Below are 17,214 nucleotides of genomic sequence, written 5' to 3'. Positions count from 1 at the left end.
CAGAAGCGGGGGATCAGAGGTGGTGAATCAGAGATGGGGAATCAGAGGCGGGGAATCAGAGGCAGGGAATCAGATGCGGGGAATCAGAGGCGGGGAATCAGAGCTGGTGAATCAGAGGCGGGGTATCAGAGTTGGGGAATCAGCGGCGGGGAATCAGATATGGGGAATCAGAGGCGGGGAATCAGAGCTGGGGAATGAGAGGCCGGGAATCAGATATGGGGAAACAGAGGCGGGGAATAAGAGGCGGGGAAACAGAGGCGGGGAATCAGATATGGGGAATCAGAGGTCGGGAATCAGAGGTTGTTAATCAGAGGCAATGAATCAAAGGCGGGGAATCAGAATTGGGGAATCAGAGATAGGGAATCAGAGATGGGGAATCAGAGGCGGGGAATCAGACGCGGGGAATCAGAGGTGGTGAATCAGAGCTGGGGAATCAGAGGCGGGGAATCAGTGTTGGGGAATCAAAGGAGGGGAATCAGATATGAGGAAACAGATGCAGGGAATCAGAGGCGGGGAAACAGAGGCGGGGAATCAGATATGGGAAATCAGAGGTGGGGTATCAGAGGTTGGGAATCAGAGGCATGGAATCAGAGGCGGTGCATCAGAGGCGGTGAATCAGAGGCAGGGAATTGGATGTGCGGAATCAGAGATGGGGAATCAGAGGCGGGGAATCAGAGGCGGGGAAACATATGTGGGGAATGAGATATGGGGAATCAGAGGTGGGGAATCAGAGGCGATGAATCAGAGCTGGCGAATCAGAGGCGGGGAATCAGATATGGGGAAACTGAAGCGGGGAATCAGAGGCAGGGAAACAGAGGCGAGGAATCAGATATGGGGAATCAGAGGAGGGGAATCAGAGGTTGTGAATCAGAGGCAGGGAATCAGAGGTGGGGATTCAGAGGCAGTGAATCAGATGCGGGGAATCAGAGGCGGGGATTCAGAGCTGGGGAATCAGAGCGGGGAATCAGAGTTGGGGAATCAGAGGCGGGGAATTAGATATGGGGAAACAGAAGCGGGGAATCAGATATGGGTAATCAGAGGTGGGAAATCAGAGGCAGGGAATCAGATGTGCGGAATCAGAGATGGGGAATCAGAGGCAGGGAATCAGAATCAGAAGCGGGGAATCAGAGGCCGGGAATCAGAGGACGGGAATCAGATGCCGGGAATAAGAGGCCGGGAATCAGAGGTGGGGAATCAGAGTCCGGGAATCAGAGATGGGGAATCAGAGGCTGGGAATCAGATATGGGGAATCAGAGGCGGGGGATCAGAGGTGGTGAATCAGAGATGGGGAATCAGAGGCGGGGAATCAGAGGCAGGGATCCAGACGCGGGGAATCAGAGGCGGGGAATCAGAGCTGGTGAATCAGAGTTGGGGAATCAGCGGCGGGGAATCAGATATGGGGAATCAGAGGCGGGGAATCAGAGCTGGGGAATGAGAGGCCGGGAATCAGATATAGGGAAACAGAGGCAGGGAATAAGAGGCGGGGAAACAGAGGCGGGGAATCAGATATGGGGAATCAGAGGTGGGGAATCAGAGGTTGGGAATCAGAGGCAGGGAATCAAAGGAGGGGAATCAGAATTGGGGAATCAGAGATAGGGAATCAGAGATGGGGAATCAGAGGCGGGGAATCAGACGCGGGGAATCAGAGGTGGTGAATCAGAGCTGGGGTATCAGAGGAGGGGAATCAGTGTTGGGGAATCAGAGGCGGGGAATCAGATATGAGGAAACAGAGGCAGGGAATCAGAGGCGGGGAAACAGAGGCGGGGAATCAGATATGGGGAATCAGAGGTGGGGAATCGGAGGTTGGGAATCAGAGGCATGGAATCAGAGGCGGGGCATCAGAGGCGGGGAAACATAGGTGGGAATCAGATATGGGGAATCAGAGGTGGGGAATCAGAGGCGATGAATCAGAGATGGCGAATCAGAGGCGGGGAATCAGAGGCGGGGAATAAGACATGGAGAATCAGAAGCTGGGAATCAGACGCGGGGAATCAGAGGCGGGGAATCAGAGCTGGGGAATCAGAGGCGGGGAATCAGAGTTGGGGAATCAGAGGCGGGGAATCAGATATGGGGAAACAGAGGCGGGGAATCAGAGGCAGGGAAACGGAGGCGGGGAATCAGATATGGGGAATCAGAGGAGGGGAATCAGAGGTTGGGAATTAGAGGCGGGCCATCAGAGGCGGGGAATCAGAGGCAGGGAATCGGATGTGCGGAATCAGAGATAGGGAATCAGAGGTGGTGAATCAGAGTCCGGGAATCAGAGATGGGGAATCAGAGGCGGGGAATCAGAGGGGGGGAAACATAGGTGGGGAATAAGATATGGGGAATCAGAGGTGGGGAATCAGAGGCGATGAATCAGAGATGGCGAATCAGAGGCGGGGAATCAGAGGCAGGAAATCAGACATGGGGAATCAGAGGCTGGGAATCAGACGCGGGGAATCAGATGCGGGGAATCAGAGCTGTGGAATCAGAGGCGGGGAATCAGAGTTGGGGAATCAGAGGCGGGGAATCAGATATGGGGAAACAGAGGCAGTTAATCAGAGGCAGGGAAACGGAGGCGGGGAATCAGATATGGGGAATCAGAGGAGGGGAATCAGAGGTTGGGAATTAGAGGCAGGGAATCAGAGGTGGGGATTTAGAGGCAGGGAATCAGATGCGGGGAATCAGAGGCGGGGAATGAGACATGGGAAATCAGAGGCGGGGAATCAGAGGCGGGGAAACAGAGGAGGGGAATCACATATGGGGAATCAGAGGTGGCGAATCAAAGGCGGTGAATCAGAGATTGGGAAGCAGAGGCGGGGAATCAGAGGCAGGTAATCAAACACGTGGAATCAGAGGCGGGGAATCAGACCTGGGGAATCAGAGGCGGGGAATCAGAGTTGGGGAATCAGAGGCGGGGAATCATATATGGGGAATCAGAGGCGGGGAATCAGAGGTGGCGAATCAAAGGCGGTGAATCAGAGATGGGGAATCAGAGGCAGGGAATCAGACGCGGGGAATCAGAGATGGGGAATCAGAGGCAGGGAATCAGATGCGGGGAATCAGAGGCAGGGAATCAGAGCTGGGGAATCAGAGGCGGGGAATCAGAGTTGGGGAATCAGAGGAGTGGAATCATATATGGGGAATCAGAGGCGGGGAATCAGAGGCGGGGTAACAGAGGTGGGGAATCAGAGGCAGGGAATCACAGGCAGGGAATCAGACGCGGGGAATCAGAGGCGGGGAATCATAGCTGGCGAATCACAGGCGGGGAATCAGAGTTGGGGAATCAGAGGCTGGGAATCAGATATGGCGAATCAGAGGCGGGGATTCAGAGGCGGGGAAACAGAGGCGGGGAATCAGTCATGGGTAATCAGAGGTGGGGGTCCAGAGGTGGTGAATCAGAGATGGGGAATCAGAGGCGGGGAATCAGAGGCAGGGAATCAGACGCGGGGAATCAGAGGCGGGGAATCAGAGCTGGGGAATCAGAGGCGGGGTATCAAAGTTGGGGAATCAGCGGCGGGGAATCAGATATGGGGAATCAGAGGCGGGGAATCAGAGCTGGCGAATCAGAGGCGGGGAATCAGTGTTGGGAAATCATAGGTGGGGAATCAGATATGCGGAATCAGAGGCGGGGAATCAGAGGCGGGGATACAGAGGCGGGGAATCAGATATGGGGAATCATAGGTGGGGAATCAGAGGTGGTGAATCAGAGATGGGGAATCAGAGGTGGGGAATCAAAGGCAGGGAATCAGATGCGGGGAAACAGAGGTGGGGAATGAGAGCTGGGGAATCAGAGGCGGGGAATCAGAGTTGGGCAATCAGAGGAGGGGAATCAGATATGGGGCATCAGAGGCGGGGAATCAGACATGGGGAATCAGAGGCGGGGAATCAGAGGCAGGGAAACAGAGGCGCGGAATCAGACATGGGGAATCAGAGGCGTGGGATCAGAGGTGGTGAATCAGAGATGGGGAATCAGAGGCGGGGTATAAGAGGCAGGGAATCAGACGCGGGGAATCAGAGGCGGGGAATCATAGCTGGCGAATCACAGGCGGGGAATCAGAGTTGGGGAATCAGAGGCGGGGATTCAGACATGGGGAATCAGAGGCGGGGAATCAGAGGCAGGGAAACAGAGGCGGGGAATCAGACATGGGGAATCAGAGGCGTGGGATCAGAGGTGGTGAATCAGAGATGGGGAATCAGAGGCGGGGTATCAGAGGCAGGGAATCAGACGCAGGGAATCAGAGGCGGGGAATCAGAGCTGGTGAATCAGAGGCGGGGTATCAGAGTTGGGGAATCAGCGGCGGGGAATCAGATATGGGGAATCAGAGGCGGGGAATCAGAGCTGGGGAATGAGAGGCCGGGAATCAGATATGGGGAAACAGAGGCGGGGAATAAGAGGTGGGGAAACAGAGGCGGGGAATCAGATATGGGGAATCAGAGGTCGGGAATCAGAGGTTGTTAATCAGAGGCAGTGAATCAAAGGCGGGGAATCAGAATTGGGGAATCAGAGATAGGGAAACAGAGATGGGGAATCAGAGGTGGGGAATCAGACGCGGGGAATCAGAGGTGGTGAATCAGAGCTGGGGAATCAGAGGCGGGGAATCAGTGTTGGGGAATCAGAGGAGGGGAATCAGATATGAGGAAACAGATGCAGGGAATCAGAGGCGGGGAAACAGAGGCGGGGAATCAGATATGGGAAATCAGAGGTGGGCTATCAGAGGTTGGGAATCAGAGGCATGGAATTGGATGTGCTGAATCAGAGATGGGGAATCAGAGGTGGGGAATCAGAGTCCGGGAATCATAGATGGGGAATCAGAGGCGGGGAATCAGAGGCGGGGAAACATAGGTGGGGAATCAGATATGGGGAATCAGAGGTGGGGAATCAGAGGCGATGAATCAGAGCTGGCGAATCAGAGGTGGGGAATCAGAGGCAGGAAATCAGACATGGGGAATCAGAGGCTGGGAATCAGACGCGGGGAGTCAGACGCGGGGAATCAGAGCTGGGGAATCAGAGGCGGGGAATCAGAGTTGGGGTATCAGAGGCGGGGAATCAGATATGGGGAAACAGAGGCGGGGAATCAGAGGCAGGGAAACGGAGGCGGGGAATCAGATATGGGGAATCAGAGGAGGGGAATCAGAGGTTGTGAATCAGAGGCAGGGAATCAGAGGTGGGGATTCAGAGGCAGTGAATCAGATGCGGGGAATCAGAGGCGGGGATTCAGAGCTGGGGAATCAGAGCGGGGAATCAGAGGCAGTGAATCAGACATGGGGAATCAGAGGCTGGGAATCAGACGCGGGGAGTCAGACGCGGGGAATCAGAGCTGGGGAATCAGAGGCGGGGAATCAGAGTTGGGGTATCAGAGGCGGGGAATCAGATATGGGGAAACAGAGGCGGGGAATCAGAGGCAGGGAAACGGAGGCGGGGAATCAGATATGGGGAATCAGAGGAGGGGAATCAGAGGTTGTGAATCAGAGGCAGGGAATCAGAGGTGGGGATTCAGAGGCAGTGAATCAGATGCGGGGAATCAGAGGCGGGGATTCAGAGCTGGGGAATCAGAGCGGGGAATCAGAGTTGGGGAATTAGAGGCGGGGAATTAGATATGGGGAAACAGAGGCGGGGAATCAGATATGGGTAATCAGAGGTGGGAAATCAGAGGCAGTGAATCAGATGTGCGGAATCAGAGATGGGGAATCAGAGGCAGGGAATCAGAATCAGAAGCGGGGAATCAGAGGCCGGGAATCAGAGGCCGGGAATCAGATGCCGGGAATAAGAGGCCGGGAATCAGAGGTGGGGAATCAGAGTCCGGGAATCAGAGATGGGGAATCAGAGGCTGGGAATGAGATATGGGGAATCAGAGGCGGGGAATCAGAGGCGGGGAAACAGAGGCGGGGAATCAGATATGGGGAATCAGAGGTGGGGAATCAGAGGTTGGGATTCAGAGGCGGGGAATCAGAGATGGGGAATCAGAGGCGGGGAATCAGAGTTGGGGAATCAGAGGCGGGGAATCAGAGGCGGGGAAACAGAAGCGGGGAATCAGATATGGGGAATCAGAGGTGGGGAATCAGAGGTTGGGAATCAGAGGCAGGGAATCAGAGGCGGGAAATCAGAGGCGGGGAATCAGAGGCAGGGAATCAGATGTGCGGAATCAGAGATGGGGAATCAGAGGCAGGGAATCAGAGGCGGGGAATCAGAGGCGGGGAATCAGAGGCCGGGAATCAGAGGCGGGGAATGAGAGGCCGGGAATGAGAGGCCGGGAATCAGAGGCCGGGAATCAGAGGCCGGGAATCAGAGGTGGGGAAAAAGAGGCAGGGAATCAGATGTGCAGAATCAGAGTTGGGGAATCAGAGGCGGGGAATCAGATATGGGGTAACAGAGGCGGGGAATCAGAGGCAGGGAAACAGAGGAGGGGAATCAGATATGGGGAATCAGAGGCAGGGAATCAGAGGTGGGGATTCAGAGGCAGGGAATCAGATGCGGGGAATCAGAGGCGGGAATTCAGAGCTGGGGAATCAGAGCGGGGAATCAGAGTTGGGGAATCAGAGGCGGGGAATTAGATATGGGGAAACAGAGGCGGGGAATCAGAGGTGGGGAAATAGAAGTGGGGAATCAGAGGCGGGGAATCAGAAGTGGGGAATCAGAGGCAGGGAATCAGATGTGTGGAATCACAGATGGGGAATCAGAGGCAGGGAATCAGAATCAGAAGCGGGGAATCAGAGGCTGGGATTCAGAGGCCGGGAATCAGATGCCGGGAATAAGAGGCCAGGAATCAGAGGTGGGGAATCAGAGTCCGGGAATCAGAGATGGGGAATCAGAGGTGGCGAATCAAAGGCGGTGACTCAGAGATGGGGAATCAGATGCGGGGAATCAGAGGCAGGGAATCAGAGCTGGGGAATCAGAGGCGGGGAATCAGAGTTGGGGAAACAGAGGAGGGGAATCAGATATGGGGAATCAGAGGCGGGGAATCAGAGGCGGGGTAACAGAGGTGGGGAATCAGACGCAGGGAATCACAGGCAGGGAATCAGACGCGGGGAATCAGAGGTGGGGAATCATAGCTGGCGAATCACAGGCGGGGAATCAGAGTTGGGGAATCAGAGGTGGGGAATCAGATATGGGGAATCAGAGGCGGGGATTCAGAGGCGGGGAAACAGAGGCGGGGAATCAGACATGGGTAAACAGAGGCGGGGGATCAGAGGTGGTGAATCAGAGATGGGGAATCAGAGGCGGGGTATCAGAGTTGGGGAATCAGCGGCGGGGAATCAGATATGGGGAATCAGAGGCGGGGAATCAGAGCTGGGGAATGAGAGGCCGGGAATCAGATATGGGGAAACAGAGGCGGGGAATAAGAGGCGGGGAAACAGAGGCGGGGAATCAGATATGGGGAATCAGAGGTCGGGAATCAGAGGTTGTTAATCAGAGGCAGTGAATCAAAGGCGGGGAATCAGAACTGGGGAATCAGAGATAGGGAATCAGAGATGGGGAATCAGAGGCGGGGAATCAGACGCGGGGAATCAGAGGTGGTGAATCAGAGCTGGGGAATCAGAGGCGGGGAATCAGTGTTGGGGAATCAGAGGAGGCGAATCAGATATGAGGAAACAGATGCAGGGAATCAGAGGCGGGGAAACAGAGGCGGGGAATCAGATATGGGAAATCAGAGGTGGGGTATCAGAGGTTGGGAATCAGAGGCATGGAATTGGATGAGCGGAATCAGAGATGGGGAATCAGAGGTGGGGAATCAGAGTCCGGGAATCAGAGATGGGGAATCAGAGGCGGGGAATCAGAGGCGGGGAAACATAGGTGGGGAATCAGATATGGGGAATCGGAGGTGGGGAATCAGAGGCGATGAATCAGAGCTGGCGAATCAGAGGCGAGGAATCAGATATGGGGAATCAGAGGAGGGGAATCAGAGGTTGTGAATCAGAGGCAGGGAATCAGAGGTGGGGATTCAGAGGCAGTGAATCAGATGCGGGGAATCAGAGGCGGGGATTCAGAGCTGGGGAATCAGAGCGGGGAATCAGAGTTGGGGAATCAGAGGCGGGGAATTAGATATGGGGAAACAGAGGCGGGGAATCAGATATGGGTAATCAGAGGTGGGAAATCAGAGGCAGGGAATCAGATGTGCGGAATCAGAGATGGGGAATCAGAGGCAGGGAATCAGAATCAGAAGCGGGGAATCAGAGGCCGGGAATCAGAGGCCGGGAATCAGATGCCGGGAATAAGAGGCCGGGAATCAGAGGTGGGGAATCAGAGTCCGGGAATCAGAGATGGGGAATCAGAGGCTGGGAATGAGATATGGGGAATCAGAGGCGGGGAATCAGATATGGGGAATCAGAGGCGGGGAATCAGAGGCGGGGTAACAGAGGTGGGGAATCAGACGCAGGGAATCACAGGCAGGGAATCAGATGCGGGGAATCAGAGGCGGGGAATCATAGCTGGCGAATCACAGGCGGGGAATCAGAGTTCGGGAATCAGAGGTGGGGAATCAGATATGGGGAATCAGAGGCGGGGATTCTGAGGCGGGGAAACAGAGGCGGGGAATCAGACATGGGTAATCAGAGGCGGGGGATCAGAGGTGGTGAATCAGAGATGGGGAATCAGAGGCGGGGAATCAGAGGCAGGGAATCAGATGCGGGGAATCAGAGGCGGGGAATCAGAGCTGGTGAATCAGAGGCGGGGTATCAGAGTTGGGGAATCAGCGGCGGGGAATCAGATATGGGGAATCAGAGGCGGGGAATCAGAGCTGGGGAATGAGAGGCCGGGAATCAGATATGGGGAAACAGAGGCGGGGAATAAGAGGCGGGGAAACAGAGGCGGGGAATCAGATATGGGGAATCAGAGGTCGGGAATCAGAGGTTGTTAATCAGAGGCAGTGAATCAAAGGCGGGGAATCAGAATTGGGGAATCAGAGATAGGGAATCAGAGATGGGGAATCAGAGGCGGGGAATCAGACGCGGGGAATCAGAGGTGGTGAATCAGAGCTGGGGAATCAGAGGCGGGGAATCAGTGTTGGGGAATCAAAGGAGGGGAATCAGATATGAGGAAACAGATGCAGGGAATCAGAGGCGGGGAAACAGAGGCGGGGAATCAGATATGGGAAATCAGAGGTGGGGTATCAGAGGTTGGGAATCAGAGGCATGGAATCAGAGGCGGTGCATCAGAGGCGGTGAATCAGAGGCAGGGAATTGGATGTGCGGAATCAGAGATGGGGAATCAGAGGTGGGGAATCAGAGTCCGGGAATCAGAGATGGGGAATCAGAGGCGGGGAATCAGAGGCGGGGAAACATAGGTGGGGAATGAGATATGGGGAATCAGAGGTGGGGAATCAGAGGCGATGAATCAGAGCTGGCGAATCAGAGGCGGGGAATCAGATATGGGGAAACTGAAGCGGGGAATCAGAGGCAGGGAAACAGAGGCGAGGAATCAGATATGGGGAATCAGAGGAGGGGAATCAGAGGTTGTGAATCAGAGGCAGGGAATCAGAGGTGGGGATTCAGAGGCAGTGAATCAGATGCGGGGAATCAGAGGCGGGGATTCAGAGCTGGGGAATCAGAGCGGGGAATCAGAGTTGGGGAATCAGAGGCGGGGAATTAGATATGGGGAAACAGAAGCGGGGAATCAGATATGGGTAATCAGAGGTGGGAAATCAGAGGCAGGGAATCAGATGTGCGGAATCAGAGATGGGGAATCAGAGGCAGGGAATCAGAATCAGAAGCGGGGAATCAGAGGCCGGGAATCAGAGGACGGGAATCAGATGCCGGGAATAAGAGGCCGGGAATCAGAGGTGGGGAATCAGAGTCCGGGAATCAGAGATGGGGAATCAGAGGCTGGGAATCAGATATGGGGAATCAGAGGCGGGGAATCAGAGCTGGCGAATCAGAGGCGGGGAATCAGTGTTGGGAAATCATAGGTGGGGAATCAGATATGAGGAAACAGATGCAGGGAATCAGAGGCGGGGAAACAGAGGCGGGGAATCAGATATGGGAAATCAGAGGTGGGGTATCAGAGGTTGGGAATCAGAGGCATGGAATCAGAGGCGGTGCATCAGAGGCGGTGAATCAGAGGCAGTGAATTGGATGTGCGGAATCAGAGATGGGGAATCAGAGGTGGGGAATCAGAGTCCGGGAATCAGAGATGGGGAATCAGAGGCGGGGAATCAGAGGCGGGGAAACATAGGTGGGGAATGAGATATGGGGAATCAGAGGTGGGGAATCAGAGGCGATGAATCAGAGCTGGCGAATCAGAGGCGGGGAATCAGATATGGGGAAACTGAAGCGGGGAATCAGAGGCAGGGAAACAGAGGCGAGGAATCAGATATGGGGAATCAGAGGAGGGGAATCAGAGGTTGTGAATCAGAGGCAGGGAATCAGAGGTGGGGATTCAGAGGCAGTGAATCAGATGCGGGGAATCAGAGGCGGGGATTCAGAGCTGGGGAATCAGAGCGGGGAATCAGAGTTGGGGAATCAGAGGCGGGGAATTAGATATGGGGAAACAGAAGCGGGGAATCAGATATGGGTAATCAGTGGTGGGAAATCAGAGGCAGGGAATCAGATGTGCGGAATCAGAGATGGGGAATCAGAGGCAGGGAATCAGAATCAGAAGCGGGGAATCAGAGGCCGGGAATCAGAGGACGGGAATCAGATGCCGGGAATAAGAGGCCGGGAATCAGAGGTGGGGAATCAGAGTCCGGGAATCAGAGATGGGGAATCAGAGGCTGGGAATCAGATATGGGGAATCAGAGGCGGGGAATCAGAGCTGGCGAATCAGAGGCGGGGAATCAGTGTTGGGAAATCATAGGTGGGGAATCAGATATGCGGAATCAGAGGCGGGGAATCAGAGGCGGGGAAACAGAGGCGGGGAATCAGATATGGGGAATCATAGGTGGGGAATCAGAGGTGGTGAATCAGAGATGGGGAATCAGAGGTGGGGAATCAGAGGCAGGGAATCAGATGCGGGGAAACAGAGGTGGGGAATGAGAGCTGGGGAATCAGAGGCGGGGAATCAGAGTTGGGCAATCAGAGGTGGGGAATCAGATATGGGGCATCAGAGGCGGGGAATCAGACATGGGGAATCAGAGGCGGGGAATCAGAGGCAGGGAAACAGAGGCGGGGAATCAGACATGGGGAATCAGAGGCGTGGGATCAGAGGTGGTGAATCAGAGATGGGGAATCAGAGGCGGGGTATCAGAGGCAGGGAATCAGACGCGGGGAATCAGAGGCGGGGAATCATAGCTGGCGAATCACAGGCGGGGAATCAGAGTTGGGGAATCAGAGGCGGGGATTCAGACATGGGGAATCAGAGGCGGGGAATCAGAGGCAGGGAAACAGAGGTGGGGAATCAGACATGGGGAATCAGAGGCGTGGGATCAGAGGTGGTGAATCAGAGATGGGGAATCAGAGGCGGGGTATCAGAGGCAGGGAATCAGACGCGGGGAATCAGAGGCGGGGAATCAGAGCTGGTGAATCAGAGGCGGGGTATCAGAGTTGGGGAATCAGCGGCGGGAAATCAGATATGGGGAATCAGAGGCGGGGAATCAGAGCTGGGGAATGAGAAGCCGGGAATCAGATATGGGGAAACAGAGGCGGGGAATAAGAGGCGGGGAAACAGAGGCGGGGAATCAGATATGGGGAATCAGAGGTCGGGAATCAGAGGTTGTTAATCAGAGGCAGTGAATCAAAGGCGGGGAATCAGAATTGGGGAATCAGAGATAGGGAATCAGAGATGGGGAATCAGAGGCGGGGAATCAGACGCGGGGAATCAGAGGTGGTGAATCAGTGCTGGGGAATCAGAGGCGGGGAATAAGTGTTGGGGAATCAGAGGAGGGGAATCAGATATGAGGAAACAGATGCAGGGAATCAGAGGCGGGGAAACAGAGGCGGGGAATCAGATATTGGAAATCAGAGGTGGGCTGTCAGAGGTTGGGAATCAGACGCATGGAATTGGATGTGCTGAATCAGAGATGGGGAATCAGAGGCGGGGAATCAGAGGCGGGGAAACATAGGTGGGGAATCAGATATGGGGAATCAGAGGTGGGGAATCAGAGGCGATGAATCAGAGCTGGCGAATCAGAGGCGGGGAATCAGAGGCAGGAAATCAGACATGGGGAATCAGAGGCTGGGAATCAGACGCGGGGAGTCAGAGGCGGGGAATCAGAGCTGGGGAATCAGAGGCGGGGAATCAGAGTTGGGGTATCAGAGGCGGGGAATCAGATATGGGGAAACAGAGGCGGGGAATCAGAGGCAGGGAAACGGAGGCGGGGAATCAGATATGGGGAATCAGAGGAGGGGAATCAGAGGTTGTGAATCAGAGGCAGGGAATCAGAGGTGGGGATTCAGAGGCAGTGAATCAGATGCGGGGAATCAGAGGCGGGGATTCAGAGCTGGAGAATCAGAGCGGGGAATCAGAGTTGGGGAATCAGAGGCGGGGAATTAGATATGGGGAAACAGAGGCGGGGAATCAGATATGGGTAATCAGAGGTGGGAAATCAGAGGCAGTGAATCAGATGTGCGGAATCAGAGATGGGGAATCAGAGGCAGGGAATCAGAATCAGAAGCGGGGAATCAGAGGCCGGGAATCAGAGGCCGGGAATCAGATGCCGGGAATAAGAGGCCGGGAATCAGAGGTGGGGAATCAGAGTCCGGGAATCAGAGATGGGGAATCAGAGGCTGGGAATGAGATATGGGGAATCAGAGGCGGGGAATCAGAGGCGGGGAAACAGAGGCGGGGAATCACATATGGGGAATCAGAGGTGGCGAATCAAAGGCGGTGAATCAGAGATGGGGAAGCAGAGGCGGGGAATCAGAGTTGGGGAATCAGAGGCGGGGAATCAGAGGCGGGGAAACAGAGGCGGGGAATCAGATATGGGGAATCAGAGGTGGGGAATCAGAGGTTGGGATTCAGAGGCGGGGAATCAGAGATGGGGAATCAGAGGCGGGGAATCAGAGTTGGGGAATCAGAGGCGGGGAATCAGAGGCGGGGAAACAGAGGCGGGGAATCAGATATGGGGAATCAGAGGTGGGGAATCAGAGGTTGGGAATCAGAGGCAGGGAATCAGAGGCGGGGAATCAGAGGCGGGGAATCAGAGGCAGGGAATCAGATGTGCGGAATCAGAGATGGGGAATCAGAGGCAGGGAATCAGACGCGGGGATTCAGAGGCGGGGTATCAGAGGCCGGGAATCAGAGGCGGGGAATGAGAGGCCGGGAATGAGAGGCCGGGAATCAGAGGCCGGGAATCAGAGGCCGGGAATCAGAGGTGGGGAAAAAGAGGCAGGGAATCAGATGTGCAGAATCAGAGTTGGGGAATCAGAGGCGGGGAATCAGATATGGGGTAACAGAGGCGGGGAATCAGAGGCAGGGAAACAGAGGAGGGGAATCAGATATGGGGAATCAGAGGCAGGGAATCAGAGGTGGGGATTCAGAGGCAGGGAATCAGATGCGGGGAATCAGAGGTGGGAATTCAGAGCTGGGGAATCAGAGCGGGGAATCAGAGTTGGGGAATCAGAGGCGGGGAATTAGATATGGGGAAACAGAGGCGGGGAATCAGAGGTGGGGAAACAGAAGTGGGGAATCAGAGGCGGGGAATCAGAAGTGGGAAATCAGAGGCAGGGAATCAGATGTGTGGAATCACAGATGGGGAATCAGAGGCAGGGAATCAGAATCAGAAGCGGGGAATCAGAGGCTGGGAATCAGAGGCCGGGAATCAGATGCCGGGAATAAGAGGCCGGGAATCAGAGGTGGGGAATCAGAGTCCGGGAATCAGAGATGGGGAATCAGAGGTGGCGAATCAAAGGCGGTGACTCAGAGATGGGGAATCAGAAGCGGGGAATCAGATGCGGGGAATCAGAGGCAGGGAATCAGAGCTGGGGAATCAGAGGCGGGGAATCAGAGTTGGGGAATCAGAGGTGGGGAATCAGATATGGGGAATCAGAGGCGGGGATTCAGAGGCGGGGAAACAGAGGCGGGGAATCAGAAATGGGTAATCAGAGGCGGGGGATCAGAGGTGGTGAATCAGAGATGGGGAATCAGAGGCGGGGAATCAGAGGCAGGGAATCAGACGCGGGGAATCAGAGGCGGGGAATCAGAGCTGGTGAATCAGAGGCGGGGTATCAGAGTTGGGGAATCAGCGGCGGGGAATCAGAATGGGGAATCAGAGGCGGGGAATCAGAGCTGGGGAATGAGAGGCCGGGAATCAGATATGGGGAAACAGAGGCGGGGAATAAGAGGCGGGGAAACAGAGGCAGGGAATCAGATATGGGGAATCAGAGGTCGGGAATCAGAGGTTGTTAATCAGAGGCAGTGAATCAAAGGCGGGGAATCAGAATTGGGGAATCAGAGATAGGGAATCAGAGATGGGGAATCAGAGGCGGGGAATCAGACGCGGGGAATCAGAGGTGGTGAATCAGAGCTGGGGAATCAGAGGCGGGGAATCCGTGTTGGGGAATCAGAGGAGGGGAATCAGATATGAGGAAACAGATGCAGGGAATCAGAGGCGGGGAAACAGAGGCGGGGAATCAGATATGGGAAATCAGAGGTGGGGTATCAGAGGTTGGGAATCAGAGGCATGGAATTGGATGAGCGGAATCAGAGATGGGGAATCAGAGGTGGGGAATCAGAGTCCGGGAATCAGAGATGGGGAATCAGAGGCGGGGAATCAGAGGCGGGGAAACATAGGTGGGGAATCAGATATGGGGAATCAGAGGTGGGGAATCAGAGGCGATGAATCAGAGCTGGCGAATCAGAGGCGAGGAATCAGATATGGGGAATCAGAGGAGGGGAATCAGAGGTTGTGAATCAGAGGCAGGGAATCAGAGGTGGGGATTCAGAGGCAATGAATCAGATGCGGGGAATCAGAGGCGGGGATTCAGAGCTGGGGAATCAGAGCGGGGAATCAGAGTTGGGGAATCAGAGGCGGGGAATTAGATATGGGGAAACAGAGGCGGGGAATCAGATATGGGTAATCAGAGGTGGGAAATCAGAGGCAGGGAATCAGATGTGCGGAATCAGAGATGGGGAATCAGAGGCCGGGAATCAGATGCCGGGAATAAGAGGCCGGGAATCAGAGGTGGGGAATCAGAGTCCGGGAATCAGAGATGGGGAATCAGAGGCTGGGAATGAGATATGGGGAATCAGAGGCGGGGAATCAGAGGCGGGGAAACAGAGGCGGGGAATCACATATGGGGAATCAGAGGTGGCGAATCAAAGGCGGTGAATCAGAGATGGGGAAGCAGAGGCGGGGAATCAGAGTTGGGGAATCAGAGGCGGGGAATCAGAGGCGGGGAAACAGAGGCGGGGAATCAGATATGGGGAATCAGAGGTGGGGAATCAGAGGTTGGGATTCAGAGGCGGGGAATCAGAGATGGGGAATCAGAGGCGGGGAATCAGAGTTGGGGAATCAGAGGCGGGGAATCAGAGGCGGGGAAACAGAGGCGGGGAATCAGATATGGGGAATCAGAGGTGGGGAATCAGAGGTTGGGAATCAGAGGCAGGGAATCAGAGGCGGGGAATCAGAGGCGGGGAATCAGAGGCAGGGAATCTGATGTGCGGAATCAGAGATGGGGAATCAGAGGCAGGGAATCAGAGGCGGGGATTCAGAGGCGGGGTATCAGAGGCCGGGAATCAGAGGCGGGGAATGAGAGGCCGGGAATGAGAGGCCGGGAATCAGAGGCCGGGAATCAGAGGCCGGGAATCAGAGGTGGGGAAAAAGAGGCAGGGAATCAGATGTGCAGAATCAGAGTTGGGGAATCAGAGGCGGGGAATCAGATATGGGGTAACAGAGGCGGGTAATCAGAGGCAGGGAAACAGAGGAGGGGAATCAGATATGGGGAATCAGAGGCAGGGAATCAGAGGTGGGGATTCAGAGGCAGGGAATCAGATGCGGGGAATCAGAGGCGGGAATTCAGAGCTGGGGAATCAGAGCGGGGAATCAGAGTTGGGGAATCAGAGGCGGGGAATTAGATATGGGGAAACAGAGGCGGGGAATCAGAGGTGGGGAAACAGAAGTGGGGAATCAGAGGCGGGGAATCAGAAGTGGGGAATCAGAGGCAGGGAATCAGATGTGTGGAATCACAGATGGGGAATCTGAGGCAGGGAATCAGAATCAGAAGCGGGGAATCAGAGGCTGGGAATCAGAGGCCGGGAATCAGATGCCGGGAATAAGAGGCCGGGAATCAGAGGTGGGGAATCAGAGTCCGGGAATCAGAGATGGGGAATCAGAGGTGGCGAATCAAAGGCGGTGACTCAGAGATGGGGAATCAGAAGCGGGGAATCAGATGCGGGGAATCAGAGGCAGGGAATCAGAGTTGGGGAATCAGAGGCGGGGAATCAGAGTTGGTGAATCAGAGGTGGGGAATCAGATATGGGGAATCAGAGGCGGGGATTCAGAGGCGGGGAAACAGAGGCGGGGAATCAGACATGGGTAATCAGAGGCGGGGGATCAGAGGTGGTGAATCAGAGATGGGGAATCAGAGGCGGGGAATCAGAGGCAGGGAATCAGACGCGGGGAATCAGAGGCGGGGAATCAGAGCTGGTGAATCAGAGGCGGGGTATCAGAGTTGGGGAATCAGCGGCGGGGAATCAGAATGGGGAATCAGAGGCGGGGAATCAGAGCTGGGGAATGAGAGGCCGGGAATCAGATATGGGGAAACAGAGGCGGGGAATAAGAGGCGGGGAAACAGAGGCAGGGAATCAGATATGGGGAATCAGAGGTCGGGAATCAGAGGTTGTTAATCAGAGGCAGTGAATCAAAGGCGGGGAATCAGAATTGGGGAATCAGAGATAGGGAATCAGAGATGGGGAATCAGAGGCGGGGAATCAGACGCGGGGAATCAGAGGTGGTGAATCAGAGCTGGGGAATCAGAGGCGGGGAATCAGTGTTGGGGAATCAGAGGAGGGGAATCAGATATGAGGAAACAGATGCAGGGAATCAGAGGCGGGGAAACAGAGGCGGGGAATCAGATATGGGAAATCAGAGGTGGGGTATCAGAGGTTGGGAATCAGAGGCATGGAATTGGATGAGCGGAATCAGAGATGGGGAATCAGAGGTGGGGAATCAGAGTCCGGGAATCAGAGATGGGGAATCAGAGGCGGGGAATCAGAGGCGGGGAAACATAGGTGGGGAATCAGATATGGGGAATCAGAGGTGGGGAATCAGAGGCGATGAATCAGAGCTGGCGAATCAGAGGCGAGGAATCAGATATGGGGAATCAGAGGAGGGGAATCAGAGGTTGTGAATCAGAGGCAGG

This window comes from Narcine bancroftii, chromosome 1, assembly GCF_036971445.1.
Source record: "Narcine bancroftii isolate sNarBan1 chromosome 1, sNarBan1.hap1, whole genome shotgun sequence".
NCBI lineage: Eukaryota > Metazoa > Chordata > Chondrichthyes > Torpediniformes > Narcinidae > Narcine > Narcine bancroftii.
This window is presented reverse-complemented; position numbering follows the sequence as displayed.